This window comes from Python bivittatus, unplaced genomic scaffold (assembly GCF_059951505.1).
Source record: "Python bivittatus isolate LINGU-HERP-01145 unplaced genomic scaffold, Pbiv_v1 ctg000850_np1212, whole genome shotgun sequence".
Taxonomy (NCBI): Eukaryota; Metazoa; Chordata; class Lepidosauria; order Squamata; family Pythonidae; genus Python; species Python bivittatus.
In genome coordinates this window covers 15058128-15085290 of record NW_028277112.1, presented here as the reverse complement: position 1 = coordinate 15085290, position 27163 = coordinate 15058128, and the positions used below count along the sequence as shown (strand labels likewise).

General features: G+C 36.8%; 1 pseudogene; it reads right to left on the bottom strand.

Annotated features, from left to right (window-relative positions):
• Positions 1-5908: 5908 nt before the first annotated feature.
• On the bottom strand, positions 5909-15763 carry LOC148213775 (uncharacterized; annotated as a pseudogene).
• Between the last annotated feature and the right edge of the window lie 11400 nt (positions 15764-27163).

The following is a 27163-nucleotide window of genomic DNA, read 5'->3' as shown; positions in this document are numbered from 1 at the left end:
CATTGCAATGTCCACCATTCAGACTTTTTTGTCCTTCTTATCAACAGTTGTTAAGTTTGGGGTGTTGTGTGGCAGGTGCTTGTCTGTTTGAAAGTCTAAAGTCCCAGAGCACTTTAGCTTCTTCATTTTCTATTACTTAGTCTGTTGTTGTTGTTATTGATATTATTGCACAGAAAAAAATGCATCTCTCCATTCCAGTAATTTCATAGCAGCCCCCACAGACAACAGTTATGCAGACTTTGGCCAGAATGGTGCTTAGTCCTGCTCTCTACTTACTGAGACTAACTGCTAGTAAAGATAATGGGGCATTATTCTAAGCAGAGATTCATAGGTTGCTCTGTTATCCTGCAATCCTATATGGCATTAAGGGTAAGCATTTTCACACTTAATGGGGCTTACTTCTAATTAACATGTATGTTTATATAGTGAAGCCATTTCCTCCTTTGCAACTATGCATGCTATATTCATCATAATGTAATAGCCCACAAACTTAGGGAACAGGCATCTTCATACAACCAAACCAAACCAAACCAAGCCAAACCAAAGATGACTGACTGACCTGAGCAGCTTAAGGGAGGAATTAGATCTGTTTCCATAGAAACTATGAATTATAAATCTTAGTGAGTGGATGGAAATTATTATGTCATTATAAAAATGACAATACTGTCAGTCACCTTGCTGCAAAATACTTTGACCATTAAACAAAAAAAGAATCACAATTATTTCACACAGTTGCTGGCTTGATACATGAGGTTCTCTTAAGATTAGATGGATTTTTGAAAACCTATGTGCAATCTTCAGGTTTTCCCATGTTTTTTCTTGATCTGACAAAATTACAAAATTGTATACAGCTGTTATTAATTTGTAACCATGGCAGGGATGCAGAGGGAATATTTCCTTAATTCAGACAATCTACCTTGGTTTTCCCCTGATTGACATCTCCAGCTGCAGAACCGAAGCCACAACCCAAGCCAGAAATTTCCCCTTTTCAGAAACTTCATGGGAGGAGCTGGAAGAAAGCTCTCTAGGCTTCTCTAGGCTCAGTTAACTTTTTACAATGTTATACTCTAAACAGGATTCTTGCAGGTATCAATATTGTATCTTTCAACCAAGCATATTCTTCCTTGGTTCCTGTTCATTTCCACAAAGTCAGCACAAAAATGGATTCAACATAAATTAATTTGTTTCCTTTGAGACTGGGATAGGTTTATTCCATTTCCATTTTGTTCGAAAGATTCATGTGGTCCAAGTAGATGCTTGGAATGAAAGTGTGCTTACTTTTTATCTACAGCAATTGCATGAGCTAAGGAGGTAATTGTTATTATAACATGACATTAATCTTTTTTTCTCTCTACTGGAAGTACTTTAGTACAGTATACTTACGAGGATCCAATCCACAATTCAGCATATAAATCAGAGCTGCAGAGTTCATTAAAGCAAATAATTCTGCCAAGATACTTTACTTTGCTGCATTCATCCATCTTACTTATTCAGGCCTCCCTTTCTCTTTTTTGCCTACTCATTCACTCTGTTTACTGAAATTTGATAACTGATGAAGTATAATAAAGCAGTTTATTTTTTAAAAATGTTCAGGTTAACTGTGCATGAAAGGATCCAAATGAAAATAGAAGATAAGTTTTTACAAAGAAATGACTGAATCAACAGTTAACATGTTTATTCAAGTCTTGTAGCATAACACACTATCAGCTAAACATTTTTCAAGGAAATCAGGGCTCTCCAAATTTTTTTGGGGGGGGGAGTCTTGTGGCACCTAAGGCTAATAAATTGGTCAGGTGTCTCCTGGCAAATTGGACTGGAAACCCAACAGTCAAGAACTTCTGATTAATAATTTATTTTAGAAATACTAAAGAAGCTATTATGAATGAATTCCAGGGACTGCTGTGGATCAAATTCAAGACCCATTTATAGTGAAATCAAAGTTAACATTCTTGTATCTGTTTCTCCCATCCATGCAATAAACTAAAATGAGCTAAAAGCCAGGACTGACATTTTCTACTTGCCTCTATTTTGGTAATGGACTGATCTGTATCAGGTTGTATGCTTGGGATAACCAAAGAACTGTCTCTTACAACATTTTATTAGTGTATAATGAAAAGTGGCATCTTTACCAAGTTTTAAGTCTGAAGAACTTTTCACGATGTCTGTGTAATATATTAAAAGACAGTAACAAAGTCCAACAGCAGTCCTCCAGGATGAATTGTGCATGGATCTTCATAACTTCTGCACTGAACTATGGAATGACCTAAACATTTCACATGTAGGGGGCATTATACTAATCAGCCATGGTTTAAAATATGTTGTAATTTTCCCATCAGAAACTTGCATCTCGAAATCTTGATAGTGAAACTTCCATTAAGGGATGTTCTTATTGGTAGAAAGGAGACCATTCCCCCTTTTGGGTTTAGGATATCCAAAAGAGCATTAGAGGAGCCTGGAAGAAGATGCAAAATGAATAGGCAAAAATGTCCTCCTTTCCTTCATTGGAAACCTCGATGGGATATATATTTTGCTAATAAAAGATCCACTTTCATTTCTGGGAGGCCAATTCAAAAACCAAGCTTGGCTAACAGGCCAAGTGAAATTGGTTTTAATATTTTCTTAAATAAACAGTGGTAATAGATGGAACCATTTGCTATTTTTGATCTTGTATCCCTCTTTCTTTCCTATAAGACCTCAGCATGGCTTCCTCATATCCACTCTGACCATGTTGTGGTTATTTATATGCTGGTTTGTTTCACTGCTGACTGAGCTTCTATGCCTGTTTTCCATGTTCTGCACACGACTGAGCCAGAACTCGGAAATCTACCTACCTCCATTGACTTTGATTTATACCACTGACTGTGACTTGATTAATTCTCAGTCCATCATCCATGGGAAGAACAAGGGGGAAATTCCAAGTGAGATGGAGGCTGCAGAGTACCAAACACTTATTCTAATACAATCTTAGAGTTAATTTATGACAGTGCAGATTTATGCACACAAATTTACCCACATCAAAGACATTTCTCCTTATAACGTATGTACATTTTCAGTAGTTGTGCCTCTATAAAACAAACAAACAAACCCCTCATGTTCCAAATACACGTCTAAGAGGTTGATCTATGTTTCTAATTCCAGATTTTAATGTTGGAAGAAAAGAAAACAATATCAACCTCAGCCATTTCTTAGAGAAACATTACTGAAATCTTCACGTTTTTGTGAATTACATTTATTATGAGACTTAAATGAGGAAGCACTGAGAATGTTGCTTAAGTATTATTAGAATTGGAGGAAAAATTAATTGCAGCCCAATTTTTAAATAAATTTACCATATTCAAATTTTCTGAACATATAGAAAATCCAGTATGTATATGTATGCCAAAATCCACACTGTTCCAAATTGTCTGATGCAACTTAATGCAACTTTGATACACACACACACACACATATACATACACATATGCATACACACATACATATATACAAAAAGGCATATATTCAGAAAGGCAAGAGTCGTGAATATCAAAAGCAAAACTTGAATGAAACAGAAAATTGTTTGCTTATAAACTAAACTCTAAACTTCAGTGTGATGCCACTGAAGATCTAGATATCTTAGTGAAAAATGTAGAATCTGCACTTCACAAACTTTGACTGATATTTATGATCTTAATTTTGGGAATGGATAATCAGTGAACTTCTAACAGGTCAAAAGGGTGTTTACTTTTCTCATCTTCTGAAAGAGAGAACTATTCTATTCATTTCCTCTGCTTCTCCAGAAGCATTATCCCAGTTCAATAGTTAGTGAACTACATGTAGGCACTCTTTTAGTGCCTACATGTAGACAGTATTTTGGTACTTGTGAGCATATCTGGAATTTTTATAAACTATTGTATACTCACCACTGTATTGTCTCTTCACCACTAGTAACTAAGTCACATTTTAGGTTGAAATTAATAACAATGTTAATATGATGCTGAATCAATCACTGTATGAAAGATGCACATATCCTTAGCATTTGGAACTTATCAAGGAATCAAGAATCTTTTGATTCAAGGAGAAATGTACACCTGATTTATAGAAACAGATAGTGTTTGTTTGTATTATTTGCAAATTATCTCAATCAAAAGTGGCTCAGTCAACAAATTCATTGGAGTTTTTATTGATTATTGTCCAGGTCCTTTTTCCTTTTTATTATGATTAATTTTAATGCTACATCACATTGTTAATACTTGTTTGTATATTTTTATGTTAATTAATTTGTTATAATTAAATTACACAATTCAGAAAATGGCTAGCCTATTTGCACTAGTAAGTCTTAAAACATCCATTTGTTAGACAGCAAACCTTCTATCTAAGAGAACCTTAATTGTCCTTTATAGGTTTCTATAGGAGACCTTTTTCAGAGGTTCTCTGTTTTGAACAATTCTCTATTTTTATCTATTTTATCATTTAATATGCTAATTAGACCTGAACATGGTTATTTACATCTTTTATTCCATTTTCTTAAAAAAAAATCATTTTATCTATCACTTGTGAAACTCATCTGTCCCAAAAGAAAGGGGAACTGATTTCCTTAGTCTCATGCCTCATGCTATAGGCATAGGAGGTGGTTATAGAATTTATTTTGTTTTCATTCACTTTATTTTTCTGAGTAGGCTCTGGTGGTCCTATCTCTCACACACACCAGGGTTAAGGAAGAGGACACCTGGTTAAAGCATTCCCCTGGAAGAAGGGTAGGGAGAACAGTAACTACATGTAGCTGTATCAAGGCATGGAAGTAGGGCCAGGGTGTGTAATAATCAGATAACTTCTGAGAATGGAGGATTGAGACCTTCCACCTACATGCCCTGTCACTACATATATAATATCAGTTCTGAGACAATGAAACATTTGAAATGGATAGAAATGATGAACCCTAATGTTAACTGTAATACGGTGGTGAAGTATTCAATAAGTCTCTAGAGGAAGGAAGCAAGCTTGTTTTTAAAAGTTATAATATTGGATGTGCTTTTTCACAGATGTTTTAATCTGAATTATTAGGATTTTTGTTCACTGTTTAATTTTATTTGAATTTCTCTTACAGAGAGGTAGAAAAGAAATTTTATATTAAGTCATTACATAAATAAATATAAGAATGACTTGTAAAAATCCCCAAGATGTGCTGGCATAGAGTCATAAGAAATGAAGAACATTGATGTGAGAGATTTCAGATTAATGGCATTTTCAAATATTATTTATAACATACAGCATTGTTATTCCCATGTCTTTCTTTTATTGTCTCTGGTTTGTGCATACGTGCCCTTCTGGATCTTTCTCACAATTCTTTCAATGAAGAATTCTGTATTTAACTTGACATTATTATTTTTCCCTTCTCCTTTTTTTTCTTTTTCTGTGAGTCAAAGAGCAGCCCATATTACAAGGCGTACAGAAACCCATGACCCCCACCTTCATCCTGTTGCAAAGAATTTTTCTAAACAAAGATTATCCTGCTATTAAAATAACAAATAATCAAGTCGCATTAAGCATTCACACTCATACAGGGAAGAAATGGCTCAGTGCTTTTTAAAAATCTGATTAGCCAAGCATACTCAGCCAAAGCTGCCTGCCTCTATTGTGTGAAGTCTGTTGGATGCCTGCCAACATTCACCTTCCTATGACACAAACCAGCAGGGACTTCTGTGCATCCAGACTGAAATTAATTCCACATTACAGGGAACAAAAAAGGGAACAAAACCCGTATTACAACACACATTAACTTCATTATTGTAGAAATCTCTTTTTGGAAGATGAAGCTAATCCTCTGTCTCTAAATATTAAACCTAACACCAATATTACAGTAGGCAGATAATACCCTTCCCTTCATTGTATCCGGTCTTTGTCATTTTAATGAAGGAACAAATGTGGACACCTAGGGAGGGAGGTGATTCAAGAATGAAAGGGGCCTCCTGCTAGATGAGTGGGAATTATATTCCTTTATCAAATCAACATTTTGTTCCCACACAACACGGAACTGCACTTCTACCTGCAGGTAAAAACAAACAGAAAAACAGAACCTGAAATATTGGACAACAAACTAATATTTTGAATACTCCAATTACTACCTCATGAACCAACAATATGACTAGCAACTTCAAGTGATGCATCAGTCACTGAGCAAGTCTTCATAGTGCAGCTGGTGATCAAAAGATTGAATGATCTCTTAGTCCTTACCTAAATATAGAAAATTAGTAAGGTAGATTAATCTTCTGTCCAGATCACTTTCATATTTTTCCAGAATATTATCCATTCTATATCTGTGTTTATTCCATGAATGTTTAAATTGGGTTAATTAAATGTACCAGTTATTAACATTACCACTGGGACAATCTTACCATTGTCCTAACGATAATACCCAGTAATTATTCCTGTCTTAAAACAAGCATAACCTGAGTCCTGAGATGTAGTTGGTTATTATTATCCTAATATGGCCATATGTCTCTCAGTGTTGTGGGAAGCTGTCTTGAATCCCATACTTTTGGATGGATGAGCCAAGTTAGCCTCATAAGGTTTCCTTTTGCTCACTTCTGTTTTGATCATCATGACTAGCAAATATAGGGAATATCTCCAAAGGTGCTTCATATTGTATCCCTCTACTTTTACCAGTCCATATTCCTTTCTCATACACACCTCTTAGTATGACTAACTAATTGACTTATTAGTTAGAGAACAACATGTCAGTTGCTAGGTCCATTGGGTTGCTAAGGGCACTAGATGAATGGGGGTGGGGTGAATGGGAGCCTCACTGATGGAGTGAGAATTTTAATTTATTTATTTAATTTAAATGTCACATTTGTATAGCCGCCCATCTCACATCAAAGCATAAATCCGTATTCAGTCCCTTGTATAACAAGCTATTCCTGCAAGCAACCCAAAGTGGATAAGAACAACTACTGATGGCATGGGCTTCAGTAGCCCATTTTAGGCCTACTCCAGCCTATGACAGATAAAGTGTGCTTTTCCACATAGATATATGTATTTGGGGCCTGATGCAATACTATTCTTGCCTGAACTTGTCTGAATTGGGTAGAACGTGGAACAGATATTTTATGTACCAGTGTTATAAACTGTAAAAATCCATTGCTTTGAAATAATAAATGCAAATTTTAAAATTATCATAAAAGTAAATACATAAGGTTACATCATGAGAAGTAGCTAGTAACACTGTTTCACAAACAATTTAATGTGGGGTTGATGCAGAATTGTAAGTCCAGTTCCATAGCAGTTCTCAAAATTTATTATATATAGAATAGTCTTAGATTTAGTGAGGAAAACAGCCTTTTCTTTAGAATATAGAATTATCTCTTTAAAACTAACTCATTTCTCTTTGGGTGATATGATAATTACCTCTGGTGGCAGGCTCTTTTCTTTGGAATGATCTTCCTCCAGCATACGGTTGGTCCTGACCCTCTAGGCCTTTTGAAGGTCAGTTAAGACCTGGTTCTTTCTCCAGACCTTTAGATCAGGATTAGCAGAGTTCCCACTTGGATATGTTATAATACATTTTAGTTCTGATTGCCATTTTATCATCTTACTTGTTTTTTAATGGTATGTATTTTTTCTTTTGCATCTTTTAAATTTTCTATACCTCCTAGAGTCACCCTGGCTGAGTTCAGCAGTCATATATATACTTTAAACAAATAAATAAAATTAGCAAAAGAAAATAAGATAATAATAAAGAAATAAAATATATTTTTGTTTCTATTTATACAGTCTTTGGAATTCATATGCCTTGTCTCTAGCATTCATCCAGATAAATAAATAAAAAGCAAAAGAAAATATCAACTAAGGAGCATGCATTGTTGATTTCCTAAATTGAAAAGATAAAGGTGGTTTCCAAGTTATGTTTCTGTGAACTAATGAAACTTTTCTATCTGTTCTTCCTTCACATAGTCTGTTCCATAAGATCTTCAACATTCTGGACATTTGGAGGAGTCCATCTGGTGGAGGACCAGATGAAATTGCAGATAAGGGCTGTGCACTTTGTGTGAACCCTGAATCCAAAGATGAATAGGACAACACAAAGGTTTTTTGTTTTTGCTTTTTAAAACTCATTGAGATGGAATGTTTGTCTCTAATTTGCCCTGTACCAAATTCAAAGTGTTCCATAAAGCAATGCCTCTGATACGTAATTCAGGAGCTCAGATTGTTGGATGAAAAGGAAGATGTTTCTTGCCAAAAAGGGTGAAAAGAGCTTTTCATAATCCTGGCACTAGGAACCAAACATCCTGGTTTGTACCTAGTTAAGTAGCAACACTTAATAGACTTTGGCTGAACTCAGAAAATTAAAGTGGGTCAGATCTGACTAGTACTTGGATGAGAAACCAATAGAAAATTCCAGAACCATACACTAGATAGGGATGTTTTTAAAAATCCCAGAAAAAGAAAATGGTAAACCACTTCCATCTTATTTGTAGTTTATGGTTGTATGGATGGGGTCATGAAATCATCAGGAGTGCAGCTCAAACTGAGAGAGACTTTACTTGGAATACCTTGATGGGAGCAAGTGTATTCAGTGGCAGACTAGTCTATCATCAAATCACAGTGAACCTTCTGTTCAAACTGCCACCTTTGGTCCAATTACAGCATGTTTAGGGATAAGATATTGAGAACTTTAGAAAGCTGTTCCCTGGGGCAACATAATGCAGACTGTACTACATTCTCTGCTGGGTATCTAGCCTTGAGGTGCATCAGAAGTATAGCACTTCTGGGGTGGGAAAGAGAAGCTGAGATTCCAAAGCTCCCAACTGCAAAAATTCAATAATACACATGGAGATCCAGGTCTTATCCACTATATATGTCCATTTTAAGTCTGAAGTAGTGAAAATTGGGGAGATGTGTTTCTATCACTTTAAATATATGAGCTTTCCATTGTGATTTTCCTTTGTTTGATGTGGTGATGCTTCAAATGGTTCAGCAGTGCTGATGCCCATCACTAGCTAATCAATAGTAGATATTGAAAAAAGATAATGTTTCACCTTCAGTTTACCATTTTATTACAATAACAATCAGATGGGCTGCTTCTTAGGACAAAAGATTCATGGAGGCATCCTCCTAGGGTAAAGACAATTGACAGAGAGACAAAAGTGCATTTATCATTATTTTCCTAACATTAAATCTTGTTGGAGCCAATGTATACTTCTAAAGTTGATGGAAGAGAAACTATGAAAGAGCAATGGCACCAGTTCCTAGACTTTTTTCCTAGATTGTTAACCTTGTTAACATTATAATAGCCCTTTACAGCTGAGCTACTGCTGATAATGACTTTTGATTATATGTCAGTTCAATTACAAGAAGTGTCAGTCTTGTTCTTTGCCGTATTTTCTTTTTCCCTTTGGAACCCATCTTTTATCCTCTGGTTGTGATTGAAAATACCTGTAGTGGTCAATGAATTCAGGTCATATATTCCAGAGGATCTTCCACATAAAACAAAAGTTTGAAAAGAAAAAACAAGAGCCTCACAGAAGCTTCACAGTCTCTATAGCTTGTAAAGTAAAATTAAGTTGTCACCTTAATTAAAGGTGGAAGAATTTTCAATGTTAAAATCATGCAAAATTCATAAAGAAATTGCACAACCACAATAATGTATTCTTGAACCATGTACTCTATGTCATCCCTATTATTTTCAGCTAAAGTTTCAATTATAGTGACATAAATACATAGTTTGATATATTGAACTTAGCAGGGAAACCACCACATTTAATTTTTACAAAAAGATATGGCTGTTATTAAGTCTGTCTGGAAGTCCTTCTTAGTCCTTGTTGTGTAGCCTCACTGCAGAAATTAAACAATTAAAAGGAAATGCAACTTTCCTCTATAGGGGAGGTAGATAGATACATTCTTACTTTATAAATTCTACAGTAAAGATACCCAATAACTTAGGATGTTATAATTTTATTTTCTTCTTTATTTCAGTCACTATCATCACATTTTCAAAGGCATTGTTCAATTTTGTTCTGCTTACTCTTGTTAATAATAGACAATTTATCTAATGCTGTGCAGGTTTCCCTAACTAAACTGCATTTTCCTGTTCACTCTTAAAATCTTTTTTTTAATTTATTTATTTCTGAACTATTATTCCATCTAAAAAATCATTCACATATCATTATACTTTACTTTTCACAAATATGGGGTATTATGATTGCTGAAAAGCAAAGTTAACAATTTATGAAACAACCATTTCATTTCCACTTCATGAAATGAAAGAGGCTGTGAATAAGGAAAAATGCATATAAAGAATAATTGCTGAAAAAAATGAAGATGAGATCAGGTAATGCTTAATGTACATAAAAAGAAAAAGAGAGGTACAAAGAATGTAGTCAGAGAGAACAAGGAATGGTTAAGTTTAAAAGAGGTAGAGAAAATACAAAGATTTTGATCAGGCATATATGGGCATTCTGCTATTTCCTTTCAAAATAGCCAATGTTACACAAGCACAAAAAACAGTAAATAATAAAGAAATAGCAAATCAAATAAATTAAAGACAAAAAATGAAATATTCCTATATCTAATTTAAACGAATGCTATTCAATATCTCTCTCTTTATCTTTCCATCTTTGCGAACTATCCTTGATTCCACCATGTTCATACTTCATACCTTTTATTCTTTGTCTTTCTGAGGATCTCATTAACTGCACCCAGCCTCAACTTCTCAGTCTTCCTGTTCTTGTCAACCCATTCACTCTTCCTTCATATATTTGGTTTGTGAGTTAATTTTCATTTATTCTCTTCATATGACCAAACCAATATACTCCTAATGCACTAGTCACTCACTTTTCTATTCAATTCATATTCATTCAGCACCCATTCCTTCCTGACTCTAACTCTTCTTGCTTTACCACACATACTTCTTAAGTAACCCTTTCCCACTATATCTAACTTGTTATTTTTATGTTATTTGTAACATACATAACCGTTACATCCATGTAGTAAAGGTGGCAGAAATAGATTTATATTAGCTATTTTCACTTATTTGAACAAATATTCATTCCTCATAGGGGAACACACATATTTCTCTATTTATTTTCCCATTAGTAAACATTCTACCAAATTCATTTACTTGCTGTAGGTTTTTTGCCATTTATGTATCACTTACAATCATCCACTCCACTTTCCCTGTCAATTATTTATGGATAAATGTATAAGGTATGTTTGTTGTGATGTTAGAGGTACATGAATCTGTATGTACTTTTGCTTGTAGACAGTGCTGTGCTATTGGCTGAGAACATGAATCATTTACAACAAGGTGTAGATTCTGAAATTAATGTATCAAAGACCAAGATGGTTCTGCTTGATGGGGAAAATGGAAAGAATGACTGCAAATTATGAATAAAAGGTGAAAAACTAGAATAAGCAGATGAATGTGTGCAACCTGGTGGAATGTTTATAAAGATGTGAAAACAGAGAAATTTTAAGATTGCAAAAGCTGGGGAAAAGATAGTAGATAGTATGTAATCTATTGTGAGGAATGAATGAATGTTTGACAAAAGCAGAAATGACTGCACTTAAGAACATGCTTCTTCCCACTTTGTTAAAAGAACATGACAGATATATCAGGAGAAACATAAAAGTTGACTACAAGTGGGCAAGGTATAATAAAGAAGTGTATGTGGTAGAAGAAGAAGCAATAGAGTCACAAATGAATGGGTGATGAATGAATGCAAGTTGAATACAAAAGTGCTTTAGTACAGGAGTACACTGAAGTGGCTTGGTCATATAGAGAGAATGACTGAGGATTAAAATGTAAACTAAATGTGTGAAGGAAGAATGAATGGGGCAAGAGGAAGAGAATGACTGAAAAAGTTACTTTTGGATGGAATTGATGAGTTCACAAAAAAGAGCCAAGTGAGAAATTTAAAGAACAAAGGACAATGTATGAACCAGTGCTTGAATGTAATGAAAGCAAAGATTGTTTGCAAGATAGAAAAATATAAATATATTGAAGGGTTTGGGTATAAACTAGAGTTAGCTGTATTTCTTCTTTTTTTCTTATCTTATAACCATGTTAATGTTTGAAATTATTACTTTTTTTTTTTTTTGCTGTAGCTTTGCTTACTCTTTTACATGCCATATCAGTTTTTGAAATGAAGTCCTAGGCAGACAAATTCAAGAGTTAAGTGAGATCCTTGGCCTTCAAAAGATAGTGTATCCAGAGTCTAAATATTGAGTTGCGTATTGATGAATTACTAAGGATGAAACCTGATGAGTTCCATCAGACATCATTTGGCTATGTTTGCATAAGCTGGTAAACCATCTCATGCATCGCTTTTTAACTAAAGTTTTAAGCTTTCCGTATTGCCCCAAATGAAATGGCTACCATTTTGAGTTCACAGGCACCGATATTCATAAACTAGAACAAGCCTTGATTACAAATTCCATTTTTTATCATTTTCAAATGATTCTAGTTTCAGATGACATGGTATGCCTAAGATTTTAGAGCTGCATATGATGGCACAATATGCTCATTCAACCAGACTATTACATTTAGTATATTATGTGACCACAGCCATTGTGGTAATCTTAGAGAGTATTTTGTAAAAAAAAAATTTTAATTTTGTTCTAAAATGCCAGGCAAAATCTGAGAGTTTTTCAAGAAAACATCCAGGCACATCCTGAGGGGTGGGGATATGGAGAAGAAGGTGTCAAAACAGTCAAGAAGGCTGCTGTAATTATGTGGTCATAGCTGTGCCCCCCTCCCCAACAGACACCACTAAAAACAACTAGAAGGATGTATATAGAGTGCAGGGGTAGAAAAAATATACTGGAGTGAAACAAGATAAAACAAAGAGAAGTCCAAAGTTAAGTAGATTGGGTACCTCCTTCTTCATTTGCTCAAGAAAAGAAGGCTGCCAATGGTTGCCTGTAATAAGGAAACAATTTAGGTGGGCAGAGCCCACTAAGCACTGTCAGATATTGTCAAAGAGCAGTTAGAGATAGGCCAAACATTTTCCTTCGAAGCATTCCTAGTGTTGGTGAAAGACATACAAAGGTCTCTACTTATATAGACAGACCTTAATAAATGACTATGCACATGTCTAAATAATAATGTGCACATGTCCTGATTTTACCAATCTGGCCACATAGTTGCTATTAATAAAAATTAACCTAACAACTCATTTTCATTTTTAAAAAATCTGTTAAAAGATACAATGTACTGGAGTAGTCAATGGGGATTGTGATAAATGCTGGAACAAGATAGGACACAGTCTTCATATGTAAAGACAATCATCCAAAACCAGTCTACCTCAACTTGCCCTCTGTTCAACACTACTCTTGGGATATACTAAACGCTTCCTCAGCTGTAATCAGTGAATAATTCATCTACTGTATTTCCTCCCCTAGTCTAACATGTAAGAGTAAAAGGTCTTTGAAAGTTCACTAGCTAGTGAATAATGAAAGTACTTACAAATGGGATGCCCTGCACTGCTTATTAAATATGCAGGAATAGTGTCATGAATATAATTTCATTTTAGCCGAAGTTGGTTACTGGTTTCTTGAAGTAGGGTACTTGATTCATAAAGTGAACTGTTATTCAACCTTCCTAATGATTTCTGAAGAAATGTAAAGCAGCCAATAAAGAATTACAAACCCAAACAAGATAAAGAGCAGATGCATATGGAGAGATGGATGAAAGAAAAACACTAGGACATCCAACATTATTTATTGCAACAATTTCTTGACAAACAAAAAGGAGCATTTCTTTACACAGTGAATAATTAACTTACGGACTTCAGAGCTACAAAACATTGAAACAAATTCCATTTCAAAGTCAATGAATTCATGAATCACAGGTCTGTCACTGTGGATACCAGTTGTGCTTTCTAAAATTGAATGTTCCTGTTCTGAGACATACCAGAATTCATACAGACTAACAACCCCTCCTGTACAATGTTCTTCTTGTGAGCTTCCAAGTATATCTGTCTGGCCACATTTTTCAACAAAACTATGGACTAGAGTGACCTTTAGGACTCAGTCTTGCCAAGATAATTTTTGCATTATTTTGTTTTCTAGATTCATTAAACTCAGGATGAGGATACTCAATGATAAGGATCATAAACTAATAGTAAATAGCAAATGTTTACAGAAAACAAACTAAAGCAAAAAACAAAGACATTCTCTGGGTTTGCAGTTTTTTTTTAAAAAAACTAATTAAAAAGAGAAAATCAAGCTAAATTTCAACTGCAATTTCCATGTGTTCTAAAAGGAAACAGTTTCTATCAACCGAAACTAAGATATATATTCTTTTTGTGCTGCCTAATTTTTAATACCTTTGCTTCATGGAGTAAAAAAAAAAAAATACAACCCTTGAGGTATTATGATGAAACACATTTGAAGAACATTCATCACCATCTATTGATCCTTTTGTCTCTAGCGTAAGTTTTACACATTTATCTGTACTGTCAGAGAATGAGGTACCATATTTAATGATCCAATAGCATAATATAATGTTAGGAAAAGTGATGAAGAGATGGAAAGTGAATAAAATCAAAACAATATGAATCAAAATAAATGGTTGTATATATGCATCTGATCCTGCAGATGCATTGATACCACCATTTAATACCAGATGTCACCCCTCTACTTTCTATGATGGTGGGAATCTCTGGCCCATTTAGCTAGTCCATATCATCCATAGCCTCTCTAGAGAGGCACTTGTGCAATGCTTTACTCTCAAGTACTCCCCTGCTTCCCTCCCCTCCATAATCTACTGTGATACCTATTGCAGGTATCCTCACTTTTGCAGGTACCCAAACTTACTTACTTACTTACTTATTTATATTTCAAATTTAGATACCGCCCATCTCATGAGGAAGTGACTCTGGGCGGTTCACAATAAAACAACAAATTAATATTAATTAAATACAATAAAAGCAGTATAAAAATACAGTAAAACCAAACACATACACAAGTAATAATATCTTCCAAGATGTTATAACATCCCATAAGATGTTAACATATGGGAGCATCTTCAAGATGCTAGCCCCCCCTAGGGTTGGTTGCCCCTTTTCTCACCCCATGCCAGTTGGCAGAGCCAGATATTGATTGCTTTCCAGAAGGACAGGAGAGTTGGGGCCTGCCTCACCTCTGGGGGAAGGGTAAAGGTGATAACCAACACCTTGAATTGGACCCAGAAGCAAACTGGCACCCAATGCAGCTCGCAGAGCAAAGGTGTAACATGTGCCATCTTTGGGGCACCTAAAATTGCCTGCATGGCTGCATTTTGAACCAGCTAAAGCTTCCAGATACTGTTCAAGGGTAGCCCCCTGTACAGTGCGTTGCAATAGTCTATCTTGGGGGTGACTAGGACATGAGTGACTGACTGGAGGGACTCTTGATCCAGGAAAGGGCATAACTGGTGCACAACACGTAGTTGAGCAAAGCCCCTCCTGGCCACAACTGCCACCTGCTCTTCAAGCAGGAGTCGTGAGTCCAGGAGGACCCCCAGATTACACACCAAGTCTGTCTGGGGTAGTGCAACCCCATCCAGAATCAAAGATGGTAAACGTCCAGATACAGAGGAGCCCCCAACCCATAGCCACTCAATCTTACCAGGTTTCAGCTTAAGTCTGTTGTTCCCCATCCAGACCCCCACAGCCTCCAGGTGCCATGACAGGGTAGTCACAGCATCACTCAGATCACCTGGGATGGAGATGTATAACTGAGTATCATCTGCATATTGATGATACCTCATCCCATGGTGGTGGATGATCTCACTGAGTGGTTTCATGTAGATGTTAAAAAGGAGCGGGGAAAGTACCAAACCCTGTGGCACCCCACAAAGGAGGGGCTGCGGGCTAGACCTCTCGCTCCCTATCAGCACCAATTGGGACCAGCCTTGGAAGAAGGAGGTAAACAAGCACAAAACTGTGCCACCCACCCTCAACTCCCCAAGCCAACCCAAAAGGATACCATGGCCGATGGTATCGAAAGCCGCTTAGAGGTCAAGAAGAGCAAGAATGGATGCACTACCCCCATCCCGCTCCCGCCAGAGATCATCCAAAAGTGCGACCAATGCTGTTTCAGTCCTAAATCCAGGCCTGAAACCCAACTGAAACTGAAAATGGTCCAGATAATCTGTTTCATCCAGGATCCTCTGGAGCTGCAACACCACCACTTTCTCAACCACCTTCCCTAAAAAGGGAAGGTGGGAGACTGGATGAAAATTGTATTAATCAACAATCTTCATCTGATGCTTTTTCTTTAGCTTTCAATTTAAGAAATCTACTGATCAACTAATCAAGATGTGTTGGCTATGTTGGTTCATTTTTCTGAGGATTCTAGCACTAACATATCTGGAGATCAGGGAATGCTATTCTCAATGACAGGTAGACCTCGACTTATGACCACAATTGGGACTGGAACTTCTATCACTAAGTAATGTGGTTATTAAGTGAGTCATGCCCAATTTTATGACCTTTTTTGCCATAGTCATTAAGCGAATCACCACAGTCATTAAGCAAATCACACAATCATTAAGTGAATCTGGCTTCCCCCACTGACTTTGCTTGTTGGGAACCCCTTATAAGACACTGCAACCATGACAGTTGCCAAGCGCCCAAATTTTGATCACATGACCGTGGGGATGCAGTTATGGTTGTAAGTGTGAGAATCAGTCACAAATCACTTTTTTCAGCATCATAACTGCAAACAGTCATTAAATGAATTGTCGTAAGTCAGGGACTTTATGTATTTTATAAAGTACTATATAGCTTTACCTGTGGTTCCACTATTTTTTAGCTCACTGAAAATAATTAGATATTATGTATAATTTGTTGTTCAAAAACATGTTATTTAGCATCATGCATGTAACTTTGGTGGTGCCAAAGCATGAGGATTGAATAAAAAGTAATGCATCCAATGTTATAAGTTGCCAACAGGTGGCAATATTGATGTTCTAGAAGCTCTGACATGTTCTTTAGTGTCTATTCTTTCACTTCAGGGAAGTGGGAAGTTGCTGTGAGGAAAACTTGTGTTGCTATTGTTTGTGAAATGAAAGCCTGCAATGGGTACTTGTCAATGTGTTTTAAGTAACACATTGTGACTGAATTTTTGACTTCCAACGATATCTCAAATTGAAATTCACCAGCAAATGCAGGTTGTTTATGGTGATGACTGTGTTGACATAAGCATTCTGTGTTGTGGGCCAAAAAATGTAAAGATGATGAACTGGAAAGAGCTAATCTGTGTGATAAAAAGCAAAGTGGACAACCTATGTCAGCAACTGACAAGTTTCACATGAGAAAGGCTGATGAACTGATTAAAGGTAATCACCAGATCAGTCAAAGAGAAATTGCTGTCAATCTTGACATTTCACGGAAAGGTGTGGGTCACATTATTGATATTAGAAGGTTTGTGCAGGATGGGTTCGTTGCATGCTGATAGCAGAGATGAAAGCTTCAAGACTTGAAAATTGCCAGCAATTGTTGACAATAAAAATATTCTCATTGCCTACAAGAATAATGGTGAAGAATCTCTTCATAGCATTATGATAACCAATAAAATAAGAGTTCATCAATATGATGCAGAAAGCATCAGTCCATGGAATATCATCTCAAAGCTTCACCTGTGGGGCAGAGGCAGGGGAGGGAACCAAAACACAGGCTTTAGCAGGAATCTCTTGATTCCAGTTTTCTGGGATGTAGATAGTGTTATTCACATGGATTTCCTTCAACCTGGCACCACTATAACTTGCAACACTCAATTTTAAACAATTAAACTGAATTTGAAAGCAAAGAAGGTAAATTTAGTGCAACATGACAATGCTAGGTCTTATATCTCACAGACCACCCGAGACAATTGTGAAGTTGGATCTCACTGTCCTACCCCATCGGCCATACCATTCAGAGTTGGTGTCCTGAGACTTATGCCTATTGCCAAAACTGAAGGAATACCTTCACAGGCCTCTGTCTGACTGAAATAAAGAGCTGGAAAGGACTGTCAGGACCTGGTTGAAAAGACAAAGAATGGCATTCTTTCTTGATGGCTTTAAGAAGCTTGTCGATCATTGGCAAAAGTATATAGTTAATAGTGGTGATTATGTGGAAAAGTAAATACAGGTAACAAAAAGGCTTATTTCAAGAATTATTTTTCTGTTCCATTTCTTAAAATATCCTTATTTAAAGTACAGTTATGGAGGTGGAGGCATTACGTTTCATTCAGCCCCTTGTAATTTACACTACTGGAATCTCTGATTTCAATTATTCTGAATAGAAAGAATGTCAGAAAGTAAAGGAAGTAGTTTTTCATGAAGATGTTGTAGACTTTGTAGAGTTATTTCAAATAGATTAAAAACTGTGAGTCATCAAGTCTTTAAAATGTGTCAGGCAATTTAAAATGATGCATGAAGATCATCTTGTGGAGAGATGAAAGTCATCATTATGGTACGCAGTGATGAAAAATTAAAGAGAAAGACAGCACATAAACTGAGAAAACATACTATGGAGCCCTGAGGGGCCTCTTAGCAAGATGAACATAACCAAAATGCAAAAGCCATAATGTGACATGGTATCATCATAATGTCTAAAATCTTAGCTAATTACACTGTTCCATCAGGGCTCCCTGATCCAGTTCATAAAAAAGATTCTTGAAGGTTTAAAACAATTCATCAGTTTTAGCCAAAGAAAACAAAATTATTGTTTTAACAATATCAATATATGTATGTATGTGTGTGTAGGTGTATATGTGTGTGTGTGTGTGTGTGTGTGTGTGTGTGTATTTAGCATTGTTTCATCAAAGCCTATTTTCCTATAATAGCAAACAAAGCCTATTTGAAGCTTTTCCTGGTAGCTGGAAGGAAATTGACTTGGTATAATTCTTTCTTAATAGATGTTGGGGCAACACCAGAACAAATGAGGTAATGACTGCAAAATGAACCAACTAATAAAATTAGCAAATCCTTAGAAGTCATGAAGGGCAGAGGTCCAAAGAGCAGATGGTGAAAGCATCTGGTGAAACACTTGGACAAGCTCCAAGAAAAGACTTTTCATAGCCTACTAACTTAATGTGTTTTACTCAACAAAATATGACTGTCTAAAGCAGAGGTATATAATCTATGGCCCCAGATCCACAAGTGACTCCCACAAAACCTTGGTATAGCTCCCTCAAGCATTTTCAAAATTTGACACAAAATTGAAATTTTTATGGGAGAGGACAATTACATTAGATATAGGTTTTGTTCTGGCTCCATCCCCACCAAGCCAGTCAAAACCTGAATGAAGACCTTAGCCCAAAAATGCTGTCCATCCTTGATTTAAAGTAACCAATAACATTAGCAAAAGGCTACTGTAAACCAAGCCTGGTTTGTACATGTTACTAGTCAATGCAAAGGTGAAATTTAGGTACAACAATCCTTCAGTTAAAATTCTCTTGATGATCAGAATTCTCTTGAGAAACATTGAAAGCTGTGCTGTATAAAATAGTGCAATTCCATCTTCAGTTGGAAATAATATTTTACAAATCGATTTAGAGATCCTTAAAACTGGAGTTATATTTTTCTGCCTACAGTTCCATTATAGTGTATTTTGAATTGTATCAGCTTTCTCCAGCCAGGTACCCTGAAGATATGTTGAAATTGCAGTTTCTACTTTCCATGCTAAGTATATATTCTAGTTAGCTGCAGTCATAATACATTTAAGGACACCATGCTGGGGAAAATTAAATTACGAAACGACATGGATTCAACTTTCATTGGTGGATAGTTAGTTCTCACATTATCTATTTCCAGTTTGAGACCCTTCCTCTTTGGGACAGAATAAAATATGGAAGGATTTCTCTGGAAGACATGATGATTCTGACAATACATGAAACAGGTTTGTTTGGTTTTAACTGAGCATGTTATATGACACTGCCAATATCTGACTAATTAGTTAACAAACCACCATTGAATGCAAGATGTGAACCCAGCTATTGAAATTCAATGGGCATTTTTATCCAAGAAAAGTCTATGTGTGATACATCTTGCAAGACAGAGTGAGAGACAAAGTGATCCTGAATGAGAGCTAGAACCGTAGGTTCAAAGAAGGACTTGTGTTTTGCCACTGAGACCTCACATCCACTTTGTAACTAGGTGTTTGAACAAATAACGAAATGTCTTTTAGCTCCTCCTTATTTTCCTTTCTGTGAAATGGATATTTTCCTACCAGCTGCATCCACCTAAGCAAGCATTTTGTGAAAACACATCCCCACCATCCAACCCCCTTTTTGTAAACGACGGCTTCTTTCTTAGTAAAAGCAGATTGCTCATCAGTTCACACACCAAAAATATGTATCCTTACGGTAATATTCATTATCCAAGTCTACAGTCCCCATAACCCCTAAAGGTATTTTAAACAATCACCTTGCTTAAAAGATACTAAGTAAGGAGCTGTTTAGCAAAAGAATGTTGCATCCCGTTAAAAGCTCACTAATGATTCACAGTGGAATAGGAAAAGATTTTCCTGATGCATTTTCTCTTCTATGCTCAAGCAATCCTGCCTAATGCGCGCCAAGTGTGATTCTGTGTGTGTGAGAGAGAAAGAGAAAAAGATTCAAGGCCTGCTGTATTAGATATAGGCCAAAACCAATAAGCTGTAACATCACAGGAAAATAACATTTTTCTTCCAAATTATTAGATTTTATAGGATTGATTTTTTTTCCACCAAAACTGTTAAGTTTAACATTGCTAAAGTAAAGGTTTCTATGAGGATTTCCCCCCATTGTTTTCTGTATATTATGTTCTTCTCTTTGGTCTCCTGTGTATTCTTTAAGGCGTTGTTACTTTTTTCTGAGCAATTCCTATTTATTCTGTTTACTTTCTGTGAAGACAATGGATAATTGTGGCCAACACCCAACTGTTTAGCAATGGACTTCTGCTCAAGTAGTGGAGCTTCCCCTTATCTGTCACCTACCTTCTCCTCAAATCTGCCCCAGAAAGTATACAGTAGTACCTGAGCCCTCTAGAGTAGATTTCAGAAGTGTATATATGGAAGGTTTACAGTTCACTGTGAGATGGCGCATAATGACAACAACACTGCTGTTCCTCATAAATATTTAAGCATTAAGTATTTGTTTATTTTTAAACTTTTATGTGCTACATTCTCATCCTCCCTTATCCATTTGACTGAAATTAATCAGCACAATAAAACATTCTAAAATATAAACCCTAAAATCAATGTGAAGATAAAACATTTCTAAATGGTTTTTACATGTGTCATGTATGCAATGCACATAAAAAGGGGTCAGGGCTTCAATTGCACAGATACCATCTTGACTTTTTTGACCCTGATGCCCCTGGCTTTCTGTATGCATGTGTTGCTGTTACACATCTACACTTCTATAACATTGTTTTCTCTAGTTTATTTTCCATCTCCATCCTTCAGCCATTCATTCTGACTCTTTCTTATGCTGTTATTTTCCTATCTTTGCTCTCACAATATTGTTTCTCCTTCTCTCTTCATTCCTCCTTACATCCATCCTTGCCCTACTTGACCTCTCAGCGGCTTTCAATACCATTGGCCATGGTACCCTTCTGGATCAGCTCAGAGGACTGGGGGCAGGCGACACAGTGCTGTGCTGCTTTGCCTCCTTTCCCCAGGGTCAATTCCAGTTGGTGATGATTGGGGAGGAGAGGTCTCGCCATCGACTCCTACTATGTGGGGTGCTGCAAGGTTCGGTGCTCTCCCTTCTCCTATTTAATAACTACATGAGAGCGCTGGGTGAACTCATCCACTGCCACAGGGTGAGGTATCATCAGTATGCTGATGATACCCAATTATGCATCACTGCCCCTGGTGAATTAAGTGATGCCATGGGTGCCTTACCCCAGGGTCTGGAGGCTGTGAGGGTCTGGATGGGGAACAAGCTTCAAATGAACCCTGGCATGGCTGAGTGGATTTGGGTTCAGGGTCCTGCTGGTTCTGGGACTATACCATCTTTGGTGCTGCATGGGGTGGCACTGCCCTGGACAGACCTGATGCACAATTTGGGGTCCTCCTAAACTTGCAACTCCTGCTCAAAAAGCAGGCAGTAGTCATGACTAGGAAGGCCTTCGCACAGCTCCATGTTGTGCACCAATTGCACCCCTTCCTGGATCAGGAGGCTCTGCTCACAGTCACTCATGCCCTAGTCACCTCCAGATTGGACTACTGTTATGTGCTCTACATGGGGCTGCCCTTGAAGAATATCCAGAAACTTCAACTGGTGCAGAATGCGACGACATGGGCAGTTATGTGTTCTTCTAGAGGGGCACATATTACATCTCTGTTTTGTGAATTGCATTGGCTGCTGGTTTGTTTCCAGGTCCAGTTTCTCCTTCTGGAACATTCTCTCCCTTGAAGTTAGGCTCACCCCTTCCCTGCTGTCGTTTAGGAAGTCCCTCAAGACCTGGTTGTGTCATCAGGCCTGGGAGTCTTTGGGAACCAGAGACACTCTTAGATGGCTCCATTGTAATTGATATTCTGCTCTCTCCATAGGGTTTGTATATTTTAAAATCTAAATTTTTAAAATTTTTGATAATGTTTTTATTTTAATAATCACTTTTTATCTTTTTATAATGCTTGTTTTTATCTACTTGTTATTTTGTTTAGTTGTTGTACGCCACCCAGAGTCGCTTTGTGTGAGACGGGCAACTATATAAATGTGACATATATATAAATAAATAAATAAATAAATAAATAAATAAAACAAAAAGCAACATTGTCTTTAAAACTGTTTCCTTGATATACCTTTTCTTTTTTTCCTGTCATTCTTTCTCCTCCCAATACATGTGCTCTTCCTGAATTTGAGAAGTTTTATTCAGTAGTAGTCCGTCCTTCCTTCCAGTTGCTAGTGAATTATGGCTGAATTTTTTTACCAAAGTGATTTAATTCATACTTCTGGAAAGCAATTATTCTTTGGATGCAACACTATCCTGAATTTTTAGTATAGTTCTCTGCTCAGAACTTGCATACAAACACAAGTAAGTTCCTGTGAAATATATTTAGCATTATCTTTCAAAACATTACAGAACATACCTTAAAGGGATCTTTTACTTTTACTTTTACTTAATTGGAGTCTTGAAATTCAAGGTATTTGACCGTATCCTTAGGAGATGGAAATAAGGCTATGTATGGGAAATGTTACCTCCAGCTGACTCAGCAGAGAAAAATCAGGAACTACCAATTTTTCACATTCAGTAACTTGCTTGTGAGAGCCAGTTTGGTGTAGTGGTTAAGGCATCAGGCTAAAAACCAGGAGACCCTGAGTTCTAGCCCCACCTTAGACACAAAGCCAACTGGTTGAGCACTCTCTCTCAGCCCTGGGAAGGAGGCAATGGCCAGCTACTTCCAAAAAACTTTGCCAAAGAAACTGCGGGGACTAGTTCAGGCAGTCGCCAGGAGTCAAAAACTGACTCAAAGGCACGCACGCGCACACACACACACATCTTGCTTGTCCCTGAAAACCTGGACATTCTTTCTTAAGATAAATCTCTCTTTTGCTAGATATCTGTCAGTTTAAATATATCTATTGTTTCTTAGTTTCTTGCTTCAAGTAAGAATGACTTGCTTTCTTTAAATACTTTCATTCCCAGATTTAGTTATGCCCTATTATCTACATCATTTTACTGGCAAATCTACATGTATACAGATCAAAGCCAGAAGAGAAGTAAGAAAAGTTCAATTTGCTATATTCCTAAACTGCAACATCTATCTATTTTCCTTTTTGTCAGATTAAAACCTGAATCTAATTTAATGATGAAGAGGCATAGACTGGATTGTGCTTCTTTTTACAGTTTTTTTTTCCCTCTAAGAGCTATTGCACTGACGCAAAGCAGATATTTGTAATCTAGCCAAAATGGATAACTATTATTGATATTTGATGTCAAACCTTTGTGCAGTATAATAGAACATTAATGAAAAGGCAAAGCTTAGCATTCTTTTGTTTTGTTTGGGGTTTTCTCACAGAAGACATCAACCGTACACATACATACAAGTCCCAGTTTAGAGAACTATCTTGGAGTAATATAAAAGTTGAAGAAAAAAAAACAGTGGAGATAGTAAAAACATTCGTTTTCATTGTAAAGAACTCTGAGCACAAAGCAAAGCTGCTAGATGCCTCAACCTTCACAGGGCCAATAGGACATAGGAAGAACAGTAGACAGTCTTGTTGCACGTGCCATGAATTTCACCATGTAATTGATTATTTCATCACAAAGAAGAAAGACTGGCACGATGAACCCTCACTGTGGCAAAAACTTAAGTTGATCCTCATTTTTAAATATATCGGCACATTATCCATTTGTCTGGTCAATATTAAAAACATACACACACACACACACACACACACAAAGCATGCTGCCTTGTAAAAGACCAACCAACCTATGTATATTGATGAAGCCTTAATTACAATATTACTAATGGAGACTGGTTATGAAATTTAACCAGGATCAGACTTAAGATCATTTCCAAATGCTTGTTGATTGACTGATTTGATTACATGCCATCACATCATTGTTGACTTTCAGTGACCACAGGGATAGATTTTCTCCATGACGATCTGTTGTCTTCTAGTGACACACTCATCACCACTCTGAGTCCATCCACCTTGCTGCTGGTCATCCTTTTCTTTTCTTTCCTTCTATCTTTCCCAGCATTAGAACCTTTTCCACAGAGTTAGATCTTCACATAATGTGTCCAAAGTAGGATAATTTGAACCTGGTCGTTTGTGCCTAAAGTGAGAACTCTGGGTAAATTCGTTCGATGATCCATTTGTTTGTTTCCTTGGCTGTCCACGGTATTTTCAGGGGTTTTCTCCAACACCAAAATTCAATACTCTTCCTAACTTGTTTCTCCAACTTTCAGTTCCATAGAGCACCACATGGAATACCATGGCTTGCATGATCTTTGTAAGTATAGACACATCATAGCATTTGAATATCTTTACCAAGGCAGGTAGATACCTTTGCATTTTCAGCTATCAAGGTAGTATCATCAGCATAGGTCAGGTTACTGATGTTTCTTCCTCCACTTTTAAAACCATGCTCATCTTCTTCCAATCCAGCTTCCTTTAATATATATTCAGCATATAGGTTGAATAAATAAAGAGATACAACCTTGTCACACTCCTTTGCCATCCTGGAGCCAGTCTGTTTTACCATGTTCTGTCCATACTATGGTTTCCTGACTTGTATATAAGTTTCTCATGAGGACAGTGAGATGTTCTGGGATTCTCATTTTTCTGAGCACATTCCATAGCTTGACATGACTGACACAATCAAAGGCCTTTCTATAATCAATGAAACACATAGTGACTTCTTTTTTATATTCTTTGGCTTTTGCAATTGTCCAGCATGCACAGCAATGTCTCATGTTCCTCACCCTTTCCTAAAGCCAGCTTGAACATCTGACATTTCCCTTTCTAAATAGGTTTCTAATCTGCATAGGATGATCCTAAGCATTATTTTGCTAGCATGTGAAATTAAGGATATTGTATGATACAGGTAGTCCTCATTTAGTGACTGCCTCAGACAGTGACTGTTTGCAGTTAGGACAAGATGAAAAAGTAACTTTGTGACCAATGCTCGCATTTACGACATTTACAGCTCTGTCTCTCTCTTTCAAATGGTCAGTCACATGTTCTCCATTACAATCAGTTATTATGCATTGTCCTGTGCCTGACCATTTTTTTTTCTTTTTCCCTCCTGACAGACTGGAGAGATTGCCTAAAGAAGCTATCTCTTCCTGAGCTGCTTTTCTCCCCAGCACAGTGCTTCTCTAAAAAGTGCTAAGTCCAAGTTAACAAGCTCAGCTCTGCACCCTAATTAGTTGACTAGAACCCTCCTGCTGGCTGGCAGCTGCTTCCTGACACTGACAAGACCCTAATCAGTTTCACACAAAAGGCTTTTGGAAAACAGCTAGCACTAGCACATTCTTTTCCATGTGTATTCCCCATTGTGTGCCTGCTTACTCTCTTGTAATCCCTTCTTCTCCAATGAATGTAAATACAAACATCAATTCTCTTCTTCCTAATTATCCCAGCATTGAGGTGAGCATTCCAAAGAGTGGGGGAGTGGGGAAAAAGGGCAATAAGATTTGCCCTTTTACCCAGCTTCCTAATGAGTTGAGTTCTGGAAACCTTTCCCACTGTTTGGACTCACCCAGCTGTTTGGGGTCTATCCTTCTGATGCTGTAAAGCAAAGGAAAGCTGAAGTAAAATCGTAAGCACAGTTGTGATCATGTGATTTTCACTTAGCGATTGCTTCACTTAGCGACTGAGTCACCAGAACCAATTGCAGTCACTAAACAAGGACTACCTGTAGTTTGCACACTCTGTGAAGTCTCCTTTTTTTGGTATCAGAATGTAGACTGACCTCTTCCAATCTGTTGCCCACAGTGTCGTTCTCCAGATTTGCTGGCATAACTTGGTTAGAACCTTTACTGATTCTTCTGTTGTTTGCCATATTTCAGTGGGTATTCCATCAAATTGGGCGATTTTTTTATTTTGCATGAGGACACAGATGAGCATTCTCAGGTGTAACCACAAACCACTATCAGAAGATGTACAAAAAGAGCAGTCAGCAAGGCTGATTATAAAGGGGAATTTCCATTCCATTCCATGTTATTCTTTATGTCTTTGTACATATTCTTGAATGGTACATTCTTAAAAACATAGCCTCTGTTTTCTTATAATGTAGCTTAATAATTGTAACTAGTATGTAAGGAACAAAAGAAGTTGGCCAGTCCTACCTAGAGCAAAATAGAAAAAGGGACTAACAATGACTGGGCATCTCCATTTCTGCACACCAGCTAAAAACCTGCTTCCAAACTTCCATCTGCTGCTATGTAGTATACGAGCTCTATAAGATGTGTATATCATATCACAACCAGTTTGTGGTTTTAAATCACAGCATTCTTATATTTCCCAGACAATATTTGGAAGATTCAGCCATGCTGCAAAATTTAGATGCCAGAAGCAATTATCATTACATCTATGTTGACAGAATATTTAACAGGGAGGCTAGATTAATATTGTTTTCAGAACCCAGATTTTTATTCCATTTATGACTCAAAGAAGTGGGGCGGTGGGGGGAACTACACTGAAATAGATTTTTTTTTCCGAAAGAGAGCTATAGAAACATGGTAATTTTCTTTTTACTACAATAGTTAAAGGCAGC